The sequence below is a fragment of the Pinus tabuliformis genome, chromosome 1_2, assembly GCF_031772625.1.
Source record: "Pinus tabuliformis cultivar Carrire ecotype Pingquan chromosome 1_2, CPIR1, whole genome shotgun sequence".
NCBI classification, from domain to species: Eukaryota; Viridiplantae; Streptophyta; class Pinopsida; order Pinales; family Pinaceae; genus Pinus; species Pinus tabuliformis.
The window spans coordinates 91073874-91096906 of record NC_142298.1 but is presented as its reverse complement, the minus strand read 5'-3'; the positions used below and the strand labels follow the sequence as shown (position 1 = coordinate 91096906).

Sequence of the window (23033 nt, the reverse complement as noted above, 5' to 3'; positions counted from 1 at the left end):
CTAACAATTCCCATTGTATCTAATTGCACAGACTCCTAATTTCCAATACAGGTTGGAGTTGATGCATGGGGAGCAGCTCCTCAACCTCCATTGGAAGAGTGGGTTCCACCACCACCTCCAGATGGTGGTGATTCCATTCCTTCACCACCCCCTGATGAACCACCCCCATCCCCCTTAGATCCACCATTACCCTCCACTAGCTATGAGGAACCTTTATGTCATCATGTTCTTCCATACACAGAACAATATATTTCAGCTTATGTTCCCATGACAAATTATAACTATTACTCATCTTCAAACAATGAAACTGCCAACCCTGATTATTATGCCAAACCTGATGGTCTTACAAATGGAACACAATTGTCTTATTATGACCATACTACAAGTTCATTCATGGAAGGTTCACGCTTGAATAATCGTCTGGAAGGTTTAATGTATTATGAGCCTAGTAGAAACACAATACTTGGGAGTGCATGGATTAGTAACCCTAGAAATTCCAATTACTATGAACAGATTGGTGCTATCACTTATGTTGGAAACTCAAGAATCAACACAGACACTTATAAGGTCTCTACTGAAGGCATCACTGATGTTGTTGGTGCATCATCGGGGCCCATAAGTGCAGACGAGGTTTCCTCAATCCAAGTTTTAGCTTTTGTTACCAATAGCTCAATAGCCTCATTACTGTGGATCCCTCAACTCGAGGTGCAGCTACAGGAATAGTGGCAACTACAGGAGGAAAAAATGTATCAAAGGGTAATTTCCAATAAAATGAGTATTCTATACAGAGAGCTATCTTGCTTTCATGCATACCAGTGTTTCTTTACTTTTGTCTTCTTTGTAAACCTGAATTGTTTGATAATTTAAATTTTTTGAGTGCTATACCATGCTATTAAGAAACTAATTTTTCCATTTAATTTTAGTGCAAAGTAAGAAGCGATCTTTATGTCATTATGTTCTTCTATACACAAAAGAATATGTTTCAGCTTATGTTCCCATGACCAATTATAACTATTACTCGTCTTCAAACAATGAAACTGCCAACCCTGATTATTATGCCAAACCTGATGTTCTTACAAATGGAACACAATTTTCTTATTATGACCATACTGCAAGTGCATACATGGAAGGTTCATTCTTGAATAATCCTCTAGAAGATTTAATGTATTATGAGCCTGGTAGCAACACAATACTTGGGAGTGAAGGTCCGTGCCATGTGAAATACTACAATCAGGTTTATTTGATCAAACCAGACTTCTACCCAGAGGTTATTTCCCTTGGTTGAAAGGCTTTTCATGAGAATTGATCCATACCTCCAAACCCATATGGTTAACAATATGAATTAGAGAACCTCCACCTTCACAAGGCCGAATCAAATATCCACTAGGTTGCATTTCTGCTCTAACAAAGTGCTGCAATGCAGGCATGCTGGGACCTCCCTGAGTTCCACTCAAGGATCTCTCGCAAACCTTTGAGGAAGGTTTTGGAAATTTTCCAAAGTTAGTTAAGAAAATAATGCAAGAATAAATTCTTTAGAAATGTGACTGAAACAAGAAAAAATACATTTGGGGAAGAAATAAAGACAGAATGAGGAACATGCCAACAAAATAAAAGTACAAGAAAAAACAAAAAGGAAAATAGGCCAGAACTCTTGATTTTTTCTTAAAACTCCCCAAGTTACTGCAAGAAGTATCTAATGTACCACAAGACTATCATCTTCCAATACACAAGTTTATGTAAGAATCCAGAAATCTCAGGCAGAAGCTAAAGTAGTTGGCACATACCTCTACAATTAATAGTAGCATTCAAATTAGACACTGATGAGCACTTCAAAAATTTTATATGGCTAAAAACCTCTCAACTTACAATTTGTTGCACTTGCATGTGTAAAATCTCAATTGTTCCTCCATTTCTAGTTGAGAAAGTAGTAAGAACATCCACACTTTAGCAATCTCGAAGCCAAGATGTGTGATCTTTGAGAATCTCTGTAACCTGAATTAAACAACAAAAAATAAGCACCCATTCATCTATCAGCCTGAAGTGAAGACATAGATCCATGGAAATGGGGATATGTTTAACTTTTTAGTGTCTATACCAACAAGACAACAAGCTCGTGCAGCTACTCCTGTACACCCATGTGAAATAGTGGCAATTCCAATAGCATCTAGACCAAGTTATACAAAATAACCCACTCTCATTATTAACTACCATCAGAAAAACGGTAACATAAAAAGGTGTTCAGCCAAAAACTAGAGAACAAACCTTCATCCCAAGCATCTGGATCCACTCAACAACAATTCCTTTAGCCTTTGAAATAAACTCTGTTGAAGCCTGCTCTGCAATAGAAACGAATATGTAGAGACAAGAGCCAAAAAAACCATACTCTAGTCATAACTGAAACATTTTGTAGGTGTAAAATGTAGATAACAATTTTACATGACTCCAAACAACAAACACAATCAATTCCTAACTGCATAACAAACTGAAGTAGTCTATGCATAGAAAAAATATCAGCACCCATTACAAGTCTGAAACAAAGTCCCATCTCCTAAGAAAAATTTTTGAATTAGTTTTCAGCTGGTGAAGTTCAGGTCTATAACCCATCTCCATGCTTATTAGACCCTCACATTCTCATCATTGACTACTCAAGAAAAAATGGACAGCTTGGAGGTAAAACTCAAGAATTTCCCCCGACTTCTCTGTCACTGAACTACATGCCCTTTTTATTCTGGAAAGCCTTACCAGTTCCAAATCAAGGTGTGGATTGCACAGTCCAACAACTCTTTATGTTTCAAGTTATTTACATGGGAGAGATGGGTAGGATTTTGCAAGGTAGATACAATTGCGATCTCAAAAGATGCTTGAAAAATCCGTTAACCCTTTCCTCTCAACATAGAGAGATTAATTTATATCACTTGACTTATCAGAGGAATAGAGAAGGAGACTACTATCAAGACCATTAGGCAGCCACAATTGTTTGGGCTCCTGTAGATTTTCAAATCACTGATACTAACTCATAACATATGAATCAAGCCATTACATAAACAATACCCTACTTAGAACAGATCTAATGAATACAACAAAATGAAAATAAAACTTATAACCAAGCCACAAAACATATAAAAAGGCCCATTGGTGCAGAAAAAAATCAAAACCCAACTCTGAAAATAAATGAATTTTTAGGGGTAAAGGCATTTAACATACCCAACAGGACTAGCATCCCTGGGGGATCCTGGGGCATTAGGTGATTTTGTTGTTAATGTTTAACACTTATAACCACAAATCGCAGATACAGTTTGTAGTTGCTACGAAGGCCTACAATAACCCCCACCCTATAAACAATCTCAAACTTAGTATCTAGAAGCATGTAATCCAACAAAAACCTTCTGTGAAACCTCAAAAACAAAACAAGGATTTAAAAGAACTGTGACATTCTACAACTACTGCCTGAAATAACCATTCTCGTACACCAATTGTCAGACTTTTTTATGCAAGCAATCATTCTCCTCCATTATCAACTTGTTCATGGCAGAAAACTTTCTGTTCACAGGCTGGAGACAAGAATCTTCCTTGTGCTGCTTCTCCCTACACCTGCAACAACACCCAAAAATGGAAACATAGGTATTTTTAGCCCATATGGCAGGTGTTGGAAAATGGAACTAGGTTCGGTCTTCATAATTGTAGTTAAACTGCCTAACCTATGGATTTTCCAACTGGTGTTAGACCTATGGTATTGGTCAAAGGAAGTTATGGGCTAATCAAACTAATGAAACTAACTACAAGAGCTCGGATGATCTTGGTGCTACCTCAGAAGGCTAGATCTCTGAGATTATTACATACTACAGTGAATTGGTTTCAGTGTTGTTACACAGTAAGAAAAAATTCCGATATCACAGGTGTGCTCTCGGTATAATCACAGGCAGAAGAAGAAGGGTCTCAATGTCATCTCAGTGACCATATCAACACAGTCTCAGTGCTTCCATATTATTATGATCTTGTGACCTCAACTCGATGCTATTTTAGTAATGATAATACAGTATATGAGACTCGGTTCTATCACAGTAAAAAAGGCTCAATGCTATTACAAAGAGAAGGTCACCGTACCACTACAATGATAAGGGTTCAGTTCCATCACCATGAGAAGATTTCGCTATCAACAAAGTGAGAAGGTCTGGATACATAACAGTGATGCTATTACAATAATACTCTCATAGTGAATTGAGTCTATTACAAGGATTTGGTATTTCTACAGTTAAGTACCTCCACAGTTACCACAGTTTCGGTGAAGTTACAGTCATAAAAGAATTCAGGTTCTATGATATGTGGTCAAAGTTTTGATATGATCATAAGCTAGAGCATTGTTAAGAAGCAGTAATATTTATAATAACTAAAAAACTGATAAGGGTTCACCATAGCAAGAAGCTTTAGCTACCACCACATTGTCACCATTAATGAACTATGCCACTCCTACAGCAATGAAGATTGGGATGATGGATATTATTACTGTGTGTAAACCAAAGTATGAAGCTTCTTAATGGACTATGTCATCACATGAACTATACGAAGTCTGTCCTTACAAACTCAAGCACAAAGGAAGCACTCTTTCAGGATCTGAGTACAAGGAACCAAGTAAGTATTCTTACTACAACGAGGTTAATAAGCTCACAGAGGTATGTAAATACAAGGTAAGTATAATCATAAATATTTTCAAATATATCTAACTTCAAATGGTACATATCTAGTCTAGGATGAAATTGTAATCCCTAGATAACATGCATCATTGTCTTCTAGAGTTTACAAATAATCTAGGATTTCAAGCAAAAGTCCTTGATGAATAACGTTTTTATAGGATTCCATCCTCCATGGTTATGTAGAAGATCTAACTTGAGAAATTAGATCATGCTCTTGGTATCACATGTGTTGCTTGAAAGTATGTATTATAGGTATAGAAGACCATGAATTGTTGAATGATCAAGGAGTATGAAAGAAGGCCTCACAAGACAAAGCATTGGAGATAAAAAGGTTTGTCAAGAAACAAAGGTATGCCTTAAATTATGAATCATTGATCTTTTCACAATAAAGTTTTATAACTTTATACATTTGATATTCTACATTACTAACATTGATATGACTAGTTGTATTGAATCATAATGATTCTTGATAAATCTACCCTCCTCATATCTTTGATTGTTTGTATAGAACCCTAGATTGGTTCTCTGGAAAACCCTAACTTAAGGGTATGTTACTATTAATGTGTGAAACCCCTAAAACTACTTAGGGTTATTGATGGAGAAATTGCTATTATGATTTGATATATTGATAATGTCATGTTTGGGGTTTGTGGTATGATCATGGAAACCCTAAATTATAATGGTTGAAATGTTGTTGTTTGGAAAATCTAGGGTTTAGCAGCGAAACCCTAGTAGTAGTTAAAATTATCTAGTCTAGAATTTATGAATCTACATAGTGATTGCTGAAAATTTGACGATAGAAATCTAGGGTTTAAATCAAACCCTAATAGATGCTAGACATCATGTTGATTAAGTTGTGATTGGTTTTGTTTGTTGAAGCTCATGTATGAAGTCTTAGTGAGGAGTCTAACATATGAGTTCTGAAGGTTGTTAGATTCATTGATCTGATTTGTTTCTAGGGTTTGCTATATAAAGAAACATGTCGTTAAAAGAATATTGAAAACCTAGATATAATGCGTTTGATGGCTTGATGAGCTATGAATGTGATTTAGGGTTTGTATCTAAACTTGGGCAAGAAATTGAAGTATAATCTCTTGTTGATTATGTTTGTAAAGTCTAAATTCTTCCTTTGTTATATGTTTTTGATATGGCTAAATTCATGCTTCTATGATTTTGGTTGTACATGCTATCTAAGTTGTGTAGGTACATCATATTCAATTTGGTGAAGATGATCGTAAAGTAAAATTGATGTGATAAGCATGATATATGAATGACTCTGATAAGAAGGATGGAAGCCATTAAATATTCTCTGATGTTGTAAAAAAAAAGCAAATCTCCCTAAGTTAAGAGGGAACCTGGGTGAAATCTCCCTAGGATAAGAGGATGGTTGAGAATATTCCTTATATAGAAATGATTAGATCCTCTCTATTTAAGAGGGAGTGACAGATATTATTCTCTTCATCATGTCTCATGCACTAGAACAACCGTAAGTTTTAGTGAAGGCCATGAGTAGGAGAAGGAAATTGGAGAATGCACTTTGCGGTGCTGCTGAAAGATGAAAAGCAAGATCGGATTGAAGAATGTGTTGTTGCAAATGAAGTAGGAAGTAAAGTGTATGATTGAGGAATCTTCTGTCAAAGATTTAGTTGATAGTCCTACTATGGAAAGTTGAGAAGCATTACCAAGTTGTCTAGAAGACCCCGGAGGTTTGTATTTGATTATAGTATAGTATTGATTGGGGTTTTGTTTATACATGTGAGTCTCTTGAATGTTTTGATGGCATGTTGGTTACCAATCAGTTTGACTGGGAGAGATTGCTCATTCATGATCTGTTGGATCAATGAATGTTGAGTCTTTGTGAGTGAATCATTTCTTGGGAGGACATCTGCCCAGCACTTTGTCTTGATGTCTAGGTCCCGAAGTTGGAAAGGTGGCTTTGGTCATTGAACTCTAACACGTACCTGGATTTCTAGGTTGATGGTTAGCAAGTAAGCCTAATGGTACCTAGAGAGGTTGAAAGCTTGATTCCATCTTAGTCCCACCTGGATAGATTTCCCTGGTCAGGAATCTAGTCTGTGGCATTGCGGTGCCTAAATTGTTGATATACCAATGGATAGATTTCCCTAGTCAGGAATCTAGTCCATGGCATTGTGGTGCCTAAACTTCATCATAGATGATGTGGTTTGAGATCTTCCATGTACCTCTCTAATTATATGTAAATATGAATACCTCTCGAGTTAAGAGGGAGTGTTGGAAAATGTAACTAGGTTTGGTCTTCATAATTGTACTTGAAGTCAAAATGTAATAAAAAGAAATTTATTATTAAATTGAATTGACTTATTAAGGCATGGGTTTCATGCTTCGGTCAATTATAGGTCAAGCCTCCATTGTATGCTTTAGGTTATTGTCAAAATCATTTATTATTGGGTCAAAGACTCCTCCATCAAGTCAACTTCTTCAAGCAAAGTCATCAAGTCAAAGTCTTCAAGTCGGCTTCATATAAATTATCCTCATGTCGATCTTCTACAATGTCACACCTATTCACATGGTCATGTCGGCCCATTAATGCTGGATGGACCACCATATATACCCAGCTAAGCTTGTCGCATTTCATCATCTGTGGAGCTCACATTTCAGAGGTAGTTTCGATCATCTCTATGGAACAATTCGGTGATCTCAGGAAAGAAATTAACTCGTGAATCTAAAAAAGAAGTGCATATTTCAGAGTAATATGTCTTGGTAAAGGGTGCTAGCTGAATGGAAGAGCACCTACTTTACAAGAAGGAGGTTGGTGGTTCGATTCCATCGTGCCCTGACATCCATATGGAATGGTGACGATCAATTTTTGGTAACAGAGGCTCTTTTGACCATCACCAATGAGATTTGGTGACATTTTTCTACCCTCACCAAAAATATGAAATGGTGATAGTCAACGAATGCCACCATATATATGCATCAATAGTGACGACCCTCAAAGTTTTGTAACCATAAATCGTTGTTGTTGATATGCAATGGTGACGGTCACTGTCTGTCATTATAGTCATTATCCGTGACGGACTTTGAATGTCACCACAACACCTATACTTCTGGCAATGTGACTTTTGGTGAGGGTCAACGAACGTCACCAAATATATGCACCAATAGTGACGGTCATGAAAGATCCATCACAATAAATCGGTGTTGTTCATATGAAATGGTGACAGTCACTATCTGTCGTTATAATCAATATTTGTGATGGACCTTGAATGTCACCATAACACTTATACTTTTGGCGATGCCACCTTTGGTGATGTTCAATTTTTGTTGACCAAGGTTGCGATTTGTCACCATTGCTCATATGAAGTGGTGACAGTCACTATCCATCATTATAAATCATTATCGGTGACAGAATTTGAATGTCACTACAACACCTATACTTTTGGCGACGCCACCGTTGGTGACATTCAGTTTTTGGTGATGGAGGCTATGGTCTGTCACCATTACTCATGTGAAATGGTGATGGTCACTATCCTTCATTATAAATAATTATTGGTGGCAGAATTTGAATGTCACTACAACACCTATACTTCTGGCGATGCCACCTTTGGTGACATTCAGTTTTTGGTGATGAAGACTCTTTTTACTATCACCAATGCGCTTATGGTGACATTTTTTGCCTCTCACCAATGTCCTTTTTTCTTATAGTATGTGAATGTTCACATAGACTTGGTAGCCTTTGAGGTATTTCCCAAATGTGCCTGAGAATGCATCATTGACCTCTTGCCATTTCAGCTTGATGTCTTTGTCTACAATCAGCTTGGTGTCTTCATAAATCGGCAAACTTGTAGACACTCACTCAACTGCTGCTCCAGTTGCGCTTCTGTTGGTGTCCTTTGATCTTGCTCTCTGGCAGGCCATTGATCCTAAACTACTGAGAGATGGATGAACACCTGCTAGATCTGGAGACATGGCAACATGCATGGAAATAAATCTATCAGCTAAAACCAAAGAAAACTTGAGGAATGACATGCAACATACCTGGGGATTGACTAGCAAGGATTGTGCAATTTTCACTGGGAGGCTAGGATACTGACTGCTGGAACTGCGAAAAAGGTAGTACAGACTGTTGAGAGGCTGGTGTTATCACTTAGGTTGTCCCTTGGCTCCTTAAGGGATACGGCCGAGGTAACCACAAACCAATCTTTGGACTGCAGGTCCTAGCCTACCTGCAGTCAGAGAGGGCTCTCTCTTTAAAATTTAGCTTTTTTTTGGGTTGATTTTAGGCTAGTTATGATGTACTTGGGTTTTGTTTGAAATTTGGTGGGATGGATGATGTTTCAGATAGAGTTGACTTGCATAATGGGAGAAGTTTAGACCATTGGGCATGGAGTCAAGGATTAAGGCTGCTGGTGCGTTTTCTTGGTCACAAGAGGAATTACAGAGCATAATAGTTTAAACAAGGAACAATATCAAAGCTGGAATAAGGATGAAATGGATGTCAGGAAATGAAAGATAGCTAAGCAGCTCTCATTATGCTAACAGAGGGAAGGCGAGTGAACATTATATAGGAGCAATCAATGATTCCTAAATAACAGTCATATATGAAAGAACTAGTGTAAATATGATCAAAGAAGTATTCATATTTAGGACTAATTCAGAGGAAAACATGGAGAAATAACAGGAATTGAGAACAGAATACAAATAAGCAATATATGAACTATTCTTTCTTCCTGCAATTTAGATCATGACATATAGATGATATAGCATACATAGAAACTGAAAACAAGGGAGAAAGACTTATTGTTCCATGAAGAAAGCATTAGAATTCTGTAATCTACTCTTCAGCCATCAAATCCACATCAAACAGTCCATAAGCCAACATTCCAGCAATCTATGTGTTATCACTGACAAAATTTCAAAGAAAAAAAGGTAAGGGAAGAGTTAATTGATCCTGGACATATTCATGCTGATCTTGGTCATGTCATGCAATAGTCATTTGATACAATTCTTAGTTTGAGCAAACAAGCCCATGGTGAGCAGAGATCAAAAATCTTCATCAAATTCAAGCAAGGCAAGATACATCAGATGGATTAATAATAGGCCCAAACCCAACATCAGAATTATGAAGAGGAAAATCAAGGATTTGAAGATACAACCAAGCCAGCAAAAAGGATTTCCTTAGCTAAGGAAAATCACACAGCAAACAAGGTTAGTCCTAAAGTTTGATCATTTACCTTTTTGAAGTTTTCCTTAAAGAGTGGTTCCTCTGCATTCAGTTTTGAACAGTTTCAGGGCACACGAAAATGAACATTTCAAGAGAAAGAAGCTCCAGATGGTCAAGTTTTGGCATTAAAACTGCATTTCTGAAATTACATGGCAGTTTCGTAGCGCGCTACGAAACTGCTGTAGCTGCATGTTATAATTCAATTGATCAATTGAGAGTGACAAAGGGAAAATCATTAACAAAGTATGAGCATCCAGCAAAGTCAAAACAAGCAGAAGAAGGACATATATGAACTCTAAATCTATGTGTTATAAAATGGTCATTATTCATAGCTAGTTTTGTTCATGATGCATCAGGCAGCATTAAAGGGTTTGTTTTCACATATACATGGGCCAAGTCTACAGTGTATGTAAAACAAGATAATCCAATGCAATTTTATGAAGAACAACAGGGATAATTGATTTCGAAGATCCTTGTGGAAGACCAAAAGCAAAAAAGGAGGAGTTTTGTTTCCTTGTTTTTACTAGTCAACTTCCAGGAAGTCTTTAAAGCAACTGAAAGCCTATTTTGGGAAATGGAAAGAGGTTTTTATTCCTAACAGACTGAACTAGAAAAACCTCCTTCAGTTTCCTCAAATCCATTACGATCTGAGAGAAATTAATGACCAAAGTTGCGCTACGAAACTGCTGTAGGTGCAGTTTTTCATCTCCTATTTTACACCTGTTTTTCAAAGACACATTCTGGGCGGTAGAAAAGATGTTTTAAAAAACCAAGAGAGGTTTTTGTTCAGCATGGATTGGTCCAAAAAAGCCTCCTTCAGTTTTTCGAAATACATTTTTTATGAGAAGTTATGAGCCCTGTCCCAAGACCTATTTTTCAGCCAGAACAGAGCAAGGGACAGTCTCCTAGTTTCTAGGAACAGCAAAAGGATGAGTCATCAAGGGCCAGCTGGAAGGTTATGAGCACCATCAAATTCGACTCCATGGAGTTTTAGGTGTCAAATAATGTTTTAAATGTTTAGATAAGGTTGTTGTAATCATAATAAGGAGTTACACTCCTAGTTGTATTAGGTCTCTAGGACTCCTAGTTAGCTGTCCTTTGTATTAAATAGTTAGTTTTAAGTGTCAATAGGTGTCAAATTAGGAGGAATTCGAATTCCCCTCATGCTGGAGGAAGGAATCTACATGAACTCTATATATGGGAGAAGAAATAATGTATTAGGGGTTGGAAATTTTATGAAAAAAGCTGGTATTTGGCCTATGTAAGACTCATTTTCAGTAATATACATGCTGGACTTTACTTCTCAGGATTCATGAAGGATTTTTTATGTTCAGAATATGTGATGTTGTCCTTTTCTTAATTCTTACAGTGGTATGGATGTATAATCACTCAGAATTCACTGAATGTGCTCTGACTTCCTGTATACATTTATAAACTGTGTGGTCCCATATGAGTTTATGTTCTGAATGTTTAAATGCTGAATGCCCTGACTTCCATGTAAGGTTGAGTTCATTGTTATATTGAGGTGTTGTTGACTCCATAAGCCCAATGGATAGTTTTGTTTAATGTGTTTCCACCATTCATATTTGTCACAGTTGTTCTATAAGAGTTAGCCATCTTATCTTTAATCAAAATCATTAACCCATCAAGAGAGAGCCCTCTCAGGTTGAGGAGGCTAAGCCTCAGCCTAAAGTAGGTTGAAATAGTTACTTAGAGTCAACCTGACCAGCAGCCTATCAGGGTCCTATTTTGGTGATGACATTTTTTGGTGCGTCTGCTGGGAGTCGAAGATTATTCATTCCCGAAATCAAGAGACTGAACTTCTGAAGGTAGCAGGAGCTCAGAAATCTTTTTGAGGCTGCAAATCTACCTTGGCGACTCCATTGTTGAAGAATTCGAAATTCATAGATTCATGGTGATTCCACTGGAGTTATGAAGGACCCAGATGCTACCATTCTTATTTCAAGGTATGCATGCATAAATTTTTCAGGAATTCATGGTTTCCCAAATCATTTTCCCAAGGATGCATATTTTCTAAGGAATGGTCCAAAATTCAATGGAGAAGATTTGAGTTTAACTTTGAAGCATATATCAGATTTTTGTGATTTTACAGAGCTTCTTAGAGTTAAACATGAGGATGTTTGCATTATGTTGTTCTGTGATTCATTTCAAGGGAAATGTAAACAATGGATTGAAAGCTTTCCTACCAAATCCATTAAGTCATTTGAAGACTTTTGGCTTATGTTTTTGGAGGAATGGATGGATAGATCAGATGCGGTGGCAAACTCTCCTTCAATTCAAGGTTTCAAACAGTGGAATGATCATCATATTAATGAAGAAATAGTTGAAAATTTTTCTTTGTCCTTGTCTTCTTATCTAAAATCATTTGACTGCAAGGCAGAGGATAAGATGACATTTTTGGATGAATTTGCCAAAGACATTGAGAAAGACATTGAAGGTTTACAGGTCAAATTCAGGCATATAGTCTTCATAATCATGATCATTATTTTCAGAAGCTTTCTATGGCAGAACACAAGGAGAGAGTGTTGCTTCCTTTCTCTTTCATGATTGAGGAACTGTACACTGTTGTTGAAGATCAGTTTGCACAACCAGAAAGTTACAAGAATCATCAAGCTGATCATGTATTCTAGGATCCTATAGCCAAATATATGGAAGAGTTTTACTTTCCAGTGTTTCAGTTTTTCTATGAAGATCAGAGGCAATTTCAGTGGAACTGGTCATCACAATATCATTGTGGCTCTAAACTCCGATGAGTCAAAAAACTCCAATATCAGATAAGACAAATGATTGGCTACATTGGAAATTTCACATTGATTGAGCTGAAAGAAGTTTGAATTGATAGGGTAGGTAGGTAGGAAAATGCAAATAAGCTCAAGGTTGATTTTTTTTTAGTAGATATAGACTTCTCTCTCCTATGGTGATTATCAAGTTCAAGCCCGAGGTGAAGGCCCCAGAAGCTTGAAAGGGATGCTTGTCAAGCAAATTTCTGTTTGTCATAAATGGATAAGGCACTGGACCAGCGAGTTCTTAGTGTACTACAGGAGCACACTATCCCAAGTGGAGCCACTGTTATCACTGACAAAATTTCAAAGAAAAAAAGGTAAGGGAAGAGTTAATTGATCCTGGACATATTCATGCTGATCTTGGTCATGTCATGCAATAGTCATTTGATACAATTCTTAGTTTGAGAAAACAAGCCCATGGTGAGCAAAGATCAGAAATCTTCATCAAATTCAAGCAAGGCAAGATACATCAGATGGATTAATAATAGGCCCAAACCCAACATCAGAATTATGAAGAGGAAAATCAAGGATTTGAAGATACAACCAAGCCAACAAAAAGGATTTCCTTAGCTAAGGAAAATCACACAGCAAACAAGGTTAGTCCTAAAGTTTGATCATTTACCTTTTCGAAGTTTTTTTTAAAGAGTGGTTCCTCTGCATTCAGTTTTGAACAGTTTCAGGGCACACGAAAATGAACATTTCAAGAGAAAGAAGCTCCAGATGGTCAAGTTTTGGCATTAAAACTGCATTTCTGAAATTACACAGCAGTTTCGTAGCGCGCTACGAAACTGCTGTAGCTGCATGTTATAATTCAGTTGATCAATTGAGAGTGACAAAGGGAAAATCATTAACAAAGTATGAGCATCCAGCAAAGTCAAAACAAGTAGAAGAAGGACATATATGAACTCTAAATCTATGTGTTATAAAATGGTCATTATTCATAGCTAGTTTTGTTCATGATGCATCAGGCAGCATTAAAGGGTTTGTTTTCACATATACATGGGCCAAGTCTACAGTGTATGTAAAACAAGATAATCCAATGCAATTTTATGAAGAACAACAGGGATAATTGATTTCGAAGATCCTTGTGGAAGACCAAAAGCAAAAAAGGAGGAGTTTTGTTTCCCTGTTTTTACTAGTCAACTTCCAGGAAGTCTCTAAAACAACTGAAAGCCTATTTTGGGAAATGGAAAGAGGTTTTTATTCCTAACAGAATGAACTAGAAAAACCTCCTTCAGTTTCCTCAAATCCATTACGATCTGAGAGAAATTAATGACTAAAGTTGCGCTACGAAACTGCTGTAGGTGCAGTTTTTCATCTCCTGTTTTACACCTGTTTTTCAAATACACATTCTGGGCGGTAGAAAAGATGTTTCAAAAAACCAAGAGAGGTTTTTGTTCAGCATGGATTGGTCCAAAAAAGCCTCCTTCAGTTTTTCAAAATACATTTTTTATGAGAAGTTATGAGCCCTGTCCCAAGACCTATTTTTCAGCCAGAACAGAGCAAGGGACAGTCTCCTAGTTTCTAGGAACAGCAAAAGGATGAGTCATCAAGGGCCAGCTGGAAGGTTATGAGCACCATCAAATTCGACTCCATGGAGTTTTAGGTGTCAAATAATGTTTTAAATGTTTAGATAAGGTTGTTGTAATCATAATAAGGAGTTACACTCCTAGTTGTATTAGGTCTCTAGGACTCCTAGTTAGCTGTCCTTTGTATTAAATAGTTAGTTTTAAGTGTCAATAGGTGTCAAATTAGGAGGAATTTGAATTCCTCTCATGCTGGAGGAAGGAATCTACATGAAATCTATATATGGGAGAAGAAATAATGTATTAGGGGTTGGAAATTTTATGAAAAAAGCTGGTATTTGGCCTATGTAAGACTCATTTTCAGTAATATACATGCTGGACTTTACTTCTCAGGATTCATGAAAGATTTTTTATGTTCAGAATATGTGATGTTTTCCTTTTCTTAATTCTTACAGTGGTATGGATGTATAATCACTCAAAATTCACTGAATGTGCTCTGACTTCCTGTATACATTTATAAACTGTGTGGTCCCATATGAGTTTATGTTCTGAATGTTTAAATGCTGAATGCCCTGACTTCCATGTAAGGTTGAGTTCATTGTTATATTGAGGTGTTGTTGACTCCATAAGCCCAATGGATAGTTTTGTTTAATGTGTTTCCACCATTCATATTTGTCACAGTTGTTCTATAAGAGTTAGCCATCTTATCTTTAATCAAAATCATTAACCCATCAAGAGAGAGCCCTCTCAGGTTGAGGAGGCTAAGCCTCAGCCTGAAGTAGGTTGAAATAGTTACTTAGAGTCAACCTGACCAGCAGCCTATCAGGATCTGATTTTGAGATAACACTATGTTCATTAAATCTCTCGAAGTATACAGTGCAAGTCCAGAAAGAGGATTATCAGCCAACCAACCCCTTAAACATTGAATCAGGGTGGTTTATATAGGGAAAATATCCCAAAATATCTATTACAGCAGATCTTAAACATATCTGCAGGAAATGAGTGCTTTTTAATCTAAGTTATCCTGAAATAAATGCATAATGATCTATCTAAGTGCTGCGCTGGGCAGCTGCCTAAAAAATGAGTAAATATGGTCCTTTGGAGCTCTGTGCTGGCTATCCCTGCAATAACTGTGTCTTGGGCCTTGCAGCACCGCCCTCATATGTCTTAAATGCTTTAATCACTGATCTGAGAGCCTTGAATGGCTTTTGCCGCTTTCTTTGACTTTGTTGGAGGCCATTCAATGTTCACCTGCTTTGGAAATAAAGATTTCCACTAAAAAGACTAAACTGATACTCTTTGCCGCATCCTGATACACTTTGACACTGAAACTGGGCCTTTTCCTTACTCTGATATTCTTTAAACTGTCTAATCGCCCCTTTCTGCTCTTTTAATGCAAAAATAACTGCTGCAAAGACTTTCGTGGCCTTTGGGATGCTATCGGCGCTGGCCGATCAAAAATAGTATTAAACTCTGAAGAAATGCCACAAAAAAGGAGGAATTGCATGCTGCTGACCGTGCTGAGGCCGAGACTGGCTTTCTGGAGCTAAACAGGGCTTTGGAGCGATCCAAAATGGCTTGAAATGCATGAATTCCCTTTGAATGGGCGCGCGCGGGCGCAGCTGTGAAAATAGCGAAGAAAATGGCCCTTTTTCCCTTTACACATCTCAAAAACCCATTTACACGTAAAAATCGCAAAAATTCGGGGCGGGAGCGACACTGTTCATCAGATTAAATCACAGCCGTTGGATCCAGTGCGGGCTGAGCCAACGGCTAGCGCTAACTCGGTCGTTGGCGGATCGGCAGTCCCAACATGTAAAACCTCTGATGAGCGAAATAGTGCGCGAATCCGAAATCCTTTAATACTGCAATGTATAGCTTTTCGGGTCATGAAACGGAGGGTACAGTACTACCCCTTTTCGGACCCGAAATCTTTATGCTCCATTTTATTGTTTTTCGGCTCCGGCATATCGGAGCCTTCCCTCTTCGCTGTACAAGGGGCCTTTACAGAGCCGAAATATATACATGTCGTGCTTTATATTATTTCGGCTCCGGCCAGTCGGAGACATATATGGGGGCACTGCGATATCATTGGGGTCGTTGATCTGGGGCCCGATCCAACGGCTCTGGATCAATCGGCATATCGCTAATCGGTGGGGCGGATGGTGTGGATGTTTTGAGACACGCCGATCGCCGATATGCGATCAGCGAAAACCCATCGGCGTCGGACCTCATCGCATATGCAAAAATAGTCAACATTCATAACTCCCGACCTCCGACAACGATATCACGTCGGAGGGAGGGCCATGCTTTCGGAGGAGTATTATATCATGTTTATATGTATGATTGCCTCCTCCCAATAGCGATATCGCTTCGGAGGGGGATCAAAAGGGGCTTTTATGCAATCGGACCATGATTTCTTTGAAAATGGTGAGTTTTGTGAAGTCGGAGGGGTATTCTTTAACATTTTGAATGGTTTATAAGGCATTGGAAGGGGTCTGATAGTCCAAAAAGGAGGAATTTCATGCCTTGAGGGTTTTTATGCATGACTTTTTGGGTTTTTCATGCCTTGGAAGGAGTCCAAAGGCACCTAAGAGGAATTTTATGCGGTTTGAGAAGGGCTTTAAGGCCAAACAAGGGGTTTATGCCTTGAGAAGGTGAAAAGAAGTCAAAAAGATGGTTTTTATACATATGGAGGGGACTTTATGCATAGGAATGAGTCCTAGATGCATTGGAAGATGATTAAGGAGGAAAATGAGGGTTCTTACTAAGTTTCAGGCAAACTTAGTAATTCCCAAGCACACTTATGGTTATTTTTCAACCAGGGGAAGGGGATAAGTATATAGGGGAGCTATTTAACGTAGTTTTAGTAGTGGAAGGGGAGATAGATAGGGATTTACGTAATAGAGTTAGTAGTTAATATGAATTGTGATGAGAAAAGCACTAAGTATGGAGATCTTAGGCTATTAAGGGGGAAAATGACTCATAGAGGAAGTATGGACATTCCTTGAGTAAAGCAGATCTTTACCAAGGCAACTGATATGAAAATGATGAGACTAAGAGATATCAAGCAGATCTTGACCTCTTTAGGGGAAGTTAGTGAGTGATTTGGGAGAGAAGAAGAAGGGGAAGTTAGACATGCCTCGCTTGAGCTCCTTCAAATGGAAAACTGCCTCATGCTTGAGATGTGAATAGATATGACACTTGAAAATATGAAATGGATCACAAGCCATGATTCTGCAACCACAAAGCTACCTACCCGGCCTACTCACCTAGCATTTTCTCTTCTTTTTGGTTTGGGTGCACTTGAACTAGCATACCCAACTTTTCATTCTTTTCTTCTTGTTGTCCTCCTATCTAAATCTACACTTATTACATCCAGGGGCTTAGATTAAGCTGTTGAGCACCCAAGATTCTCTACTTATCTACAAATCTGCCAAGATTAAACAGTTTGGACAGATATTCATCTCTATATTCTAAAACAAGAAATTGAAACCTAGGGAGGCCAATATTAAGTTGTTTGGCCTTCCCTTAACAGAAAACTCATCAAAATGGATTAACTCATCAAAATTTGGAATACAGCAGTGGCATTTAGACTAGCACACTCTCATGGCCTTTTCTTTGGCCTCTTAAAGAAATATGGAACATTGCAGCATGCAAAATATGACATATTTGGCATGTAAAAATGTTGATCATGAAAGATGAATACCTATTGCAATAGGAGGCTAACAATGGCTCCACTTGGGGATGGCTTTTCCTTGTGAAAAGCCAAGAACAGCAGGTCAGACTGCCTTGATCTTCTATTGTTGCTGTGGACTGAAAAATTTCTTTGTGTTGGCTGCTAAATGTGTGAAACTTTGAAATATGAGCAGCACTCTCCTTCAACTGAATTGTTGTGAAAATGAAGCACTGCCTGCTTTCTTCTGCGTGCTTAATATTATGTGCAATTGCCTGAGAATGTGCCTTTGAAAAAGATTCAAAACATGGAACAAAACTGGAGTATTTCCCTTATGCTGTCTTGAAAAAGTTGCTGATGAAAAAACTGAAAATACTCCTTTCTTTTGGTTTTTTTCTTCAAAATTGCTACACTGATTCCTTTATCGGCCTACTGCAAATATTAAAATAAAAGTGCTGATAATACAAGTATTTATGTACAAATATAATACAGCTGCGTTGTGTTCAACAAAAGGGATCCTGATAGTGCTTCAGCATTCGGCCATTGACAGGGCTTCTTCAGCTTGTGTGCCATCCAAACTCTTTAGAAAATATGTATTATTGCCTTGCACAGCTGAAATAATAAAGGGGCCTTTCCACAGGGAGTCGAATTTGCCGTCCTTTCCTTTGTCCTCTCTTCTTGAATCCCATCTTAAAACTTTGTTGCCAATGTAGAAATCCTCAGCCTTGGTCCTTTTGTCAAATGCTTTCTTCAACCTCTCTTGCACAATTTGAGCTCTGTCATACACTTGCTCTCTAGTTTGCTGAAGATGAATGGTCTGATTAATTATTCTTTGAACATCATTTGGTTCAGCCTGAATTTCTTGTAACAGCTTCATAATGGAAATGCCCAAAGAAGATGGAAACCTAGCCTCCATACCATATACTAGCTCATAAGGGCTCATCCCAATGGATCTCTTTGTTGAAAGTCTATTTGCCCATAGGGCATTTGTGAGCTTTCTATGCCAGTTCTTCTTGTTTTCTTCTAAGATCTTCTTGATAATACTAATCAGGCTCTTTTTGGATTATTCGGCCAAGCCATTACCTTGAGGGTAATAGGTTGTAGAGTGGCCTAAGGTGATATGAAATTTATCGCAAAATTTGATCATCTTTTTGGATTTGAAGGCAGCAGCATTGTCAGTAATGATCTTCTCAGGGCAACCAAATCTGGAAAGGATATTGGTTTCAAAGAATTGGATAATGGTGGAGTCATTGGCCTGCCTGCATGGGATGGCCTCAATCCACTTGGTAAAGTAATCTGTGGCTGTTAGAATCCACTTGTGTTGGCCAGAAGATGATGGATGGATTTCTCCAATGAAGTCTAGACCCCATTGTTGAAAAGGCTTCTCGGTTGAGATGGGCTTAAGAGGCAAGCACAACAGCTTTCTTCTGCCCTCAAAGATTTGGCATTTGTGACATGAGATAGCAAAATTCTTTACATCTACAAACAAAGAGGGCCAATAGAAACCAGCCCTTAAAATTTTATCAGCAGTGGACTTCCAATATAAGTGCCCTCCACAGTCCCCTGCATGGAATTCTTTCATAACACTGTCAGTTTCATTTAAAGTTAAACAAGTCAACAATATGCCTTCATGATTTTTCCAAAACAGGGCACTATCTAAGACACAAAACTTTGATGCTTTCATCTTTAAAAATCTCTTTTTGGTTCTGGACAACCCTGGGGGAGAAAACAGGTTCAACAATATAAAACAAATATCAGCATACCATGGGGATTGTAAAAAAGCTTCACTGATCTGTGGAGTCGCCAACTCCTGTTCATTGTCCAGTTGATTAATGTCTAAGGCTTGAAAATTTGTTTCGGACAACAGTTTGGCTAAACCTTGTCCCTTTATCAGTTTGGTGGGTTTGATCTCAATGTCATACTCAAGGATATTGGCAATCCATTTGCCTCTTTTGCCTTCTACGCCCTCTTGAGTTAATATGTATTTTATAGCAGCATTTGGAACATAAGCAATCACATGTGAATATAAAATGTAAACTCGGAAATCCTTGATGGCCTTAACAAGGGCATAGGCCTGCTTTTCCATTATTTGATATTTCAAGGGTGCATCTCTAAGGGCTCTGCTAAAAAATGCAATTGGATTTTCATTTCCCTGATCATCTTTCTGCAAAAGGACAGCAGCTATGGTGTGTTCAGATGCAAATGAAAAATGATGAAATCCATATCAAATTTAGGGCTCGTGAGGATTGGAGCTTGGGTTAATGCAGTTTTTATGCCCTCAAAGGCTTGCTTGGCTTCTAAGGCCCATTTTACCTTGGAATCCTTCTTTAACATGTTATTCAGCATTCTTGTTAACTCAACCAAGTTTGGGATAAATCTCCTTAGGAAATTGATATTTCCTAAGAAAGCTTGCAACTCTTTGATGTTTCTTGGATAAGGGACTTGCAAAATGGCTTGGATCCTTTCTGGATCAATTCTAATTCCATCTTTTGAGATAATATGGCCCAACAATTTGCCTTCTTCTAGGCCGAAGAGAGACTTTTTGGGGTTCAAAGATATGCCATATTTTCTGCAAGTTAGGAACACTTGTCTCAAATGTTTTAGGTGCTCTTGATCAAATTTTGAGAAAGGGGTTAAGTCATCAAGGTAGACCACCAAGAAATCACGGATTTCCTTGGTAAAGGCAATGTCCATTGCCCTTTGAAAAGTGGCACCTGCATTCTTTAGCTCAAAAGGCATTTTCACATATTTAAAGGTTCCCCACGGTGTTGTAAAGGCTGTCTTGTCTTGGTCATCCGGGTGAACAAGTATTTGATTAAAACTTGAAAAGCCATCTAGCAAAGAAATTCTGGAAGACCCCACTACTCTTTGTAGAATATGGTCCATCTTTGGCAATGGGTAGTGGTCTTTAACGGATACTTGGTTCAGATTTCTTAAGTCTACACATAGTCTAATCTCACCTATTTTCTTCCTTGTGGGAACAAGATTGGATACCCATTCTAAAAATCTAATGGGTGCTATGATACCTGCTTCAAACATCCTCTTTACTTCTTTCTCAATCAAGGGGAGAAGCACAGGATTGATTCTCCTTAGTTTCTGTTTGAAGGGCTTTTGATTTGGCTTTAAGGGAATGGTATGTTGAATCACTGAGGTGTCATAGGACTTGAGGTCCTCATAACCCCAGGCAAAGACATCTTGGAACTCTTTAAACAAGTCAACATACTTTGGTTTTTGATTAGCAGGCAAAGACTTGGATAGTTTAATCATTTTGGGCTTTTCAACTATCCCAATATTGCAGTCTTCAATTGCAGCGTTTAAGGGCTGCATCTTTGGTTTCTTAGGGACATTGTTTGCATCAAAGATGTCTTCTAATGGAGTGAGACCAGCAGGCCGAAAATTGTCCTTTAAATCCAGCACTTCGGCCTCTGCTTCACCTACCTCATCCAAATTCATTTGTTTCAGCTCTTGAATGTTTTTGTCATCAAAAATAGTTGGGTGCAGCATTTGTTTTGCTGCTTCAGCAGTTATGGTCTGCTCATTTTGGTTTACTGCTTGTTGTGGATCCTCCATGGCATCCATATCAATGTTTAAGCTTGAAAATTCTTGCTGTAAAGTCAAGAAATTGTTAATCTGTGCATCGTTTTCAAACACTTGCCAGTCTTTGACATTGTTAGGAATTGCAGGCCTGTGCTTTATCTCAGCTGTAAAGTGGTGATTGGGCTCAAAAGGAAGCTTGCAAGTGCTAGCAAAAGTAGCTAGGCTGTGTGCATGTAGATTATGGCTTCTTGGAATTTTAGCAAGCTGGGATTCAGTGAAGGTATTGAGTATTGCAGTGGCAACAGTCCTATAAGCTCTAAGCCTTCTATCATTAGTGACAAAATTGCCTTTCATTTGCTGTATGACTAGGTCGGAGTCACCTAGAATGGAAACTTTGGCAGCTCCTAGAGATTTGATTAGCTTAAGGCCTAAAAGGAGGGCCTCATACTCTGCCATGTTGTTGGTACATCTGAAGTTTAATCTATAAGCATGACCCTCTGCATGATTGTTTTGAGTATTATGGATCCATACTCCTGCCCCTGCTCCTAACTTATTAACTGAACCATCAAACTCCAAATACCATAAGATTTCTTGCTCTTGACTAGTATTGAGAGTTTCAACCATTTCAGGAGTGGGCAGATTTGAATTTTCTGTTTCGGGAAGTTCTTCTTGTGTGCTGGTTGCATTGATTGTTTTGACAGTCTCTTGGGTATGGGCAACCGATCCCTCATTCATGCATGCTTCTTGTTCTAAAGCCAAAGGATTATCATCAGTGGGAGGAGACATATCATCATTAAACAAAATATATGAATCCATATCAGAATGGATTGAATAGATAGGAAAGTTTTGGGGATTTTCCTCACTACTTACCAAATATTTCATTAGTGTTTCCCTATACAGTCTCTTTGGTTGCCCAAAGACTGATATAGTGGCATAAGAGAGGTCTAATTGGAGAGATCCTTGGAGTTTTTCTCCCCATGATCTTGACAACAGCATGCCATAATTTGGTGGAATGTCAACAACCACCATGTCCATTAGGATTGTTTTGTTGGGATATTGGACTAAAGACACACATAAGTCTTTTATTTAGCCTAAACACTTGACCTAACTTGAGTCAAAGGAGAATAAATCTTTGTAGGGTCTTGTAACATCAAGGTTTAGCTTCTCCATTACAGCTTTGGGCATAAGGTTGTGTGAGGCACCTGAATCAAACATGGCATTATGCAAGACTTTATCATGCATGTGTAAACTGACATAAAAGGGTAGAACAACTCCATGTGCTGATTTTCCATCGACTTCAGGTCCGAAAAGGAGCTCAGGTTGATCATCTAATACATTCACATCATCCCTATTCTATGGCATTTGTAGCGATCTTTTGATTTGTTGCCTATAGATATCATGTTTGGCAAGTTCAGAGAGAGGGATAGATATCTTCAGTTTACCTATTTCTGCCTCTAAATCGAATGCTTTCTCCGATTGGGTTTTGGTATTGTGACTGGTTTGCTTTTTCAATTGCACTTTCAGCGATTTGCTCTTGTTCTTCATTGATTTCTTGAACTATTTCTGATTTGGAAAGGCTTTTAGGAGTGTTGTTTA

General features: G+C 38.1%; 1 pseudogene; it reads right to left on the bottom strand.

The window, feature by feature from the left end:
• Window positions 1-1268: 1268 nt before the first annotated feature.
• Window positions 1269-21470, bottom strand: LOC149204588 (homeobox-leucine zipper protein ATHB-8-like; annotated as a pseudogene).
• Between the last annotated feature and the right edge of the window lie 1563 nt (window positions 21471-23033).